The sequence below is a fragment of the Pangasianodon hypophthalmus genome, chromosome 21 (genome assembly GCF_027358585.1).
Source record: "Pangasianodon hypophthalmus isolate fPanHyp1 chromosome 21, fPanHyp1.pri, whole genome shotgun sequence".
Taxonomy (NCBI): domain Eukaryota; kingdom Metazoa; phylum Chordata; class Actinopteri; order Siluriformes; family Pangasiidae; genus Pangasianodon; species Pangasianodon hypophthalmus.
Window position 1 is genome coordinate 1107532 of NC_069730.1, and position 5697 is coordinate 1113228.

A 5697-nucleotide genomic window follows, 5' to 3' on the forward strand; every position below is an offset into this window, starting at 1 on the left:
TCAGTCTCAGTGAAAGAGGCGTGGCCTTTGTGTCAGTCTCAGTGAAGGAGGTGTGGCCTCTTTGGATTTTAAACATTATCATGAACAGTTCCAGTTGTCATCACTGTACTACTCTGAGAATTGAGTAATCAGTAGTGTCACTGTATCAGCATTTTAAACAAATGAAGTGGTGAATGTTAATCAGCATTATACCACGCTGCTCTTGAATTCTGGACTGTGATTGGTCAGAAGGTGTTGATTAATTCTCTATAACAGCAGCTCTGACTGTAGTGCAGCTGCAAATCACAGCTTTATATTAATGCACTCGTTCTAATACGTTATTGTTTCTATAGCAACAGCTCATTCACAGGGATAATAACCTGATTAAAAAAACGTGTAAAAAAAACATGTAATCATTGATCTGGTGAAGTTTTCTGTAAGGAGATGTTTATTTAACATTTAAGGAAGGAGTCTCCAGTGTCAGCGCTTTGTAACAGTCAGAGGAAAAGCTGTAACTGTAAGTTTTCGGACGTCTTCAGGACAGAGGAGTTTACGCTTCTTTGCGGTTTCTCGGTAACATGACAAGCTGCGTTTTTGAGAGAATAAAGAGAGTCTGGTGAGGGAACGGTTGTTTATAGCTGCTATAACGTAAGAGAGAACAGGAACTAGTTGTATGGACGTTTCAGAACATTATATATAACAGGTAAAAAAGTTCATTGTTGGCAAATTGCTGTGGTATAAGTGGAATAAAACACTGACTCTGGGGTGGTAGCAGTACCTCTGCTTACTCACAGCACCCCGTCACGCAGTATTTTCTGTAACAGCATCACACAGTGTTTTATTTATTACATATTGGGGTTTGGGATAAATGTTTTTCTGGTTGTATTAAGAGCTATTACACACAGCTTAAAGGAATGAGTTTGAAAAGAATTCGCTTTTCACTCTGCTCCGTAGCTCTAGTGCAAATCTGAAGAACATCAGACACACAGACTGCTTGGTGTTTGTGATAAAGGTGAAATGTGATACACTGATTCGTTCACCTAATATCTGTAATGTGTATCTTCATGCTGGACAGTGGAACATCTCAGCTGCATCCTTCCTTATCCATTTAAAAAAAAAAAAACACCTGATTCATCTGAAAGAATGAACAACCAAGTAGGGCCAAATTTTACAAGCATTTTCACACTCACACTGGAACAAAGTCTGTAATTAACCCTCTAAGCCTCTTTTTCCTCTCCCGTCTTTTCTTTTTAGGCTTCAGGAAGCAGCTTGGTTTGCGTTGCTAAATGTTGCAGCCTAAGAAAGTGGCTTTTCTCTTTTGTGCTCTGCCGGCTGACTTAAGCCTAAATCCATGAGAGATCAAGGGTTACCAAGGTGCTGCTGAGACACACAGGCCGAGCGAAGCCTCATTTCCTATGCGCACTAGGTGACTGAGCGAAGGCAGAGCTCTGGGTTTGTTTTGCTTTGTTTTTTTTTCTCGTAATGGCCGCTTTGTTCTCGCTACATGCCCTCCGTGATTTGTGAAAATTTTGCACAAGCTGGCGCAGGACGGCCCGAAAGTCTCAGCTCACAAATATAAGCTGTAGCGAGTGCTAAGTTCAGCATTAACTTGTATTCTAACAAGATTAAAATATATTTGTCCTGGAGATTAGCATGCTTAAGTCCTCCTTTTAACTTTCCCAGTGCACTTTGATCTGCGTGGTGCGGCGAGGGCTCGGCCATCGGCGAGCCGGGTGTGAAATTAGCCTGATGTCGTCTCCATTCTTCACCTTTGCCTCTGCTCACCGCCTTAATTATATTTTCGCCACTGAGCTCTCGGGCTCTTCATTGCATATTCAGATCTGAGCAGGAAGCTGGCCAGAAACTATGGATAAATGGCTCAGTGGGGGAGGGGTCACGACGCTGCCCCTTTTGTACGGGGGCCAAATGGGGGACGTCAATACTTTTTCTGATATGTATTTTCTTTTGGAGCGTGGCTGGCCTTTGGCTCGGCTGTTTGTTGGAGTTCAGCTCGGGGCATGCGTGTGGATTTGATGAGACGCCTGGATTTTGGAAGGTATGCCACTTTGGGAGAGGTTTTTTTTCTAAATCACAATAGGACTGTCAGGACTGGTTGACGTGAAGTTTTGAGATTTGTGCTTAGACATTTGGAGTCAGGTTTTCAGAGCTGTTTCTCTCTCTTTTAGATTTCTTTCATGGTGAGAATCAGAATCAGACTTAGGAACACTTTGTTCAAGTTTATTGTGGTGCAAGAGTCAATGATTTAAAAAAAAAAAACATGAAATCACACCACGACATTGTATCTAAAGACACTGCTAATGGCACAATACAACAAAACCTAAATCTGCTTAAAGGTCTTGAACATCAGCTTTTGTCTGAACCCAGTTTGGTTGAAGGTGAAAAGGTCGAAACATAAAACTCTGCAGAAAAGTCTTGAGCTCTGTTGCTGAATCTGGAGGTGATGAAAGGTTTCTAGGAGAGATAGAGAAAGAGAGAGAGAGAGGAGGAGGAGGAGGAGAGCCACCTGCGAGCCGTGAGGGAGGGAGCTTTGACCTTCAGCCTCTCTTTACGCTTTCCAGAGAAGCTTGGAGTCGCTGGCCACTTCCACGTTGGCGAATAGAAATGCAGATGAGATCGTGCTGCATTGAGGAAGGCAGGTCAATGCTGCGAAGGCTTTCTCAGAGCTGCTGCTCGCTGCCCTTTTTGTATCGACTCCTATTCAGTTCTACAACTTTTTTCCCCTCTTTCCCCTCGTAGCCTGTTTGTGGTGGAAGTGTGTAGATACTCATACGTGATCTCTACATGCTCCAAGTCTGTAGCCTTCCTGTTGAAGTTTCTGTCTAATACATGCCCATGGCTCCTGTATGACACTACTTTCAGTCTTTATTTATGAGTCTGTTTTTGAACATTTAAAAAGAAAAATGGTTCATGGTAGATCTTTTAGTTCTTCAGTGAAGTTTCTTCCTGTGATGTGTGACCATGGCTCTTACATGACACCGTTTAGGAGCTGGTAGTTATTTCTTCTTCTCTAGTTTCTGGTTTAACTTTGTTGCATCCATTACTTATTATCAAGTCCTGGAAAGAAATACTCAACTTTTTTTTTTTTTTTTTTTTTAGAAGTTCTTCAGATTGTCTCTCCAGCAGAACTCCCAAAAGCGCCTCCGTAACCGGCAAACATTCTTCAAATATAAGTATGAAGAATTTTAATAAAAATCCACAAAGGTGCATGTGTAACCTTCATCATTTTAGGTCTTAATTCTTGTAGAGATTAAACTTTGCACAGCTTCATACACACTTTGTTAGTGTCCAGTTATTAATGAGACTCAGGACACAGCAAATGCAAGCTCACAGTTTGGTGTGTTAAGCTCCAGACTTGTCTCCTGCTCACAGGTAGAACTGGTGTCAGACTTTCCGAGTCTTCAGCTTTGCTTGGACAGGTGAAGATTCAGGATCCGTGATTCATTTCATAAGAAGTTCAAACTCCAGTTACTTGTGGTTTATCACATTTAGCACATTTAGACTCATTACATTTTAAAAAGTCAGAGTGGAAATTGTGTTATAGTTATAGTTTTAATGTCATGTGGCTGCTTTAGTGTCGAGATCACAGAAGTGTTGGGTTTAAAACACTGAAAAAGGGTTTATAATAAAAGCTAAAAGCACAGGATTAGTTAGACTTCTTTATAAACTTTGCCAGAAATGGTGTTGATGTTGGACATTGATGTTTAATTCCGAACCCTGTCCAATTCAAGGAGGCCTAAATAAAGAAAAATATGTCTTTATGATCACGTGCTAGCCTTTTACACCAACCCACTTAGCAATCTCTTACTGATCCCAACACGTGCAACTAATTTCATTTGATTTTAAACCACTGAAGCTGTAATTAACCTAACCCCGCCCCTTTCCTATCCTCAACCAATCAGAACTTTTCATATGAATAGGCTCGTGTGAGATCTTAGCAACTTGCAAGCATACTGTAAATACATGAATATTTAAAAAAAATAAAATATGTGATATAAAAGTAATGAGGACTGTCACATTTATTATGATGATGTTAATTATGATGATTTTAAGTTAGACAGGAAGTTACGTATCTGTGTCGCTGTCGGTTTATAAACTTCATATAATTCATTAGATTAGGTTAAATGAGTTTATGTGAAATTTTCTGGACTGGTTTTGAAGTTGGGTTCAATTCAAAAATAAATAAATAAATAAATAAATAAATAAATAAATAAACACTAAGCAGTCTGCATTAATACACGCTATAGCTTACATGCTAACCTGATTTAGCAATCTCACACTGATCCCAAAACAGGAAATCAGTTTGGTTCAAAATGAAGTTGTAATTAACCTAGCCCCGCCCCTTCCCTAAGCACAACCAATCAGAGCTTCACATACGAGTTAGGCTGAGTTGTGTACAAACTAGCAGCTATATTAGAAATCAAAAAACAAACAAACAAACAAAACTGTATAAATGATCTGTTCAGGAGAGAAATTGTTGTTGTTTGGTTTCTAAAATTGTGTTAGATTTAAAACTGAACATAAATAATTTATCCGCTATGACTTCTAATGTAGCTGTTATTAACTGTGATGATGATGATGATGAGGATGATGATGATGAGGATGATGATGATGATGATGATGATGATGTAACAACATGGGGTTAAGTTTCGTAAGAGTTTGTAAAAGATAACTTGTTCAGTAAGTGAACAGAGTGTAAAAATGACAGGAAACAGCTGGAAGCCCTGCTGCTGGAATTTTACTGTCATTTTACAGGAAGCTTTTATTTACAGTGTTAGTAAAAAAAAAAAAAAAAAAAAAAAAGTGCATTTAATTTCTAAAGCACATTTAACACAAGCAGAGTTGATCAGAGAGCTGTAGAGCAGATAAGACATGCCTGTAAACTTTGTTCATTTGACGATCAGTTTGTATGAAATCAATGAAATCCAGTTTTATTTTCTTTACTGGTTTGATTTTCTATAAATTGTGTGTGAGTTCAGGATTGAACTCCTTGTTCAGTGTTGACTGGATATAATATTAGAAACCTAACTTCCTGAATAAAGAGAGTGAACACCATGACCTTACAAATAAGCCTTGTTTTATTGACTTATTCATCCAGTTGGATTTAATGCCACAAATAAACATGATACAAATTATGTACATCTTTTTTTTTAAGAATACTTCCAAAGAAAACCACATGAAATTTTACATTTAAAAAAAGAAGGGAACAGAAACTTAAATTATCTCATTCTGTTTTATATCCTTTGTAGATTCTGCTGTAAATTGTTTCTTTATAGGCCTATAGATAATGAAGAGCACAGTTTCTCATAGAAAAAAAACAAAACAGAACAAAAACAAGTTCCTCTCAGAACTTTAAGGCAAAGTGTGTGTGTTTGTTTGGTGAATGGATCTATCATACACACTTTTTTTTTTTTTTTCTTCCGAAAATTACACCAGGACGCAGTTCACACTAAATAAAAGGTCACAATTTGGTTTCTTCAACTGTTCTTGTCTCCTAGTTATTGCATGATGACATGAAAAGGGAAAAAAATCGTGGGAACAAATACAAATTCGTAGAAAATCGCTTGTGTGGAAAGTGACACATGGGAATGAAAATAAAATGAGGAATTTTTCTGACTGAAATCTGATCAAGTCGCTGATGAGATCGGAGTCTGCTGTCTGAGAGTAGCCTTCATGCTTTTTTCTTCCAAATTATGAAAA

General features: G+C 38.3%; 1 protein-coding gene across 1 annotated transcript in view; it reads right to left on the reverse strand.

Annotated features, from left to right (window-relative positions):
- Window positions 1–4757: 4757 nt before the first annotated feature.
- Window positions 4758–5697, reverse strand: part of en2b (engrailed homeobox 2b) — an 8047-nt gene continuing 7107 nt past the window's right edge. The window contains exon 2 of the mRNA XM_026941300.3: window positions 4758–5697. This exon is cut by the window's right edge and continues 1688 nt beyond it. The gene's annotated coding sequence lies outside the window, so the exon portion shown is untranslated.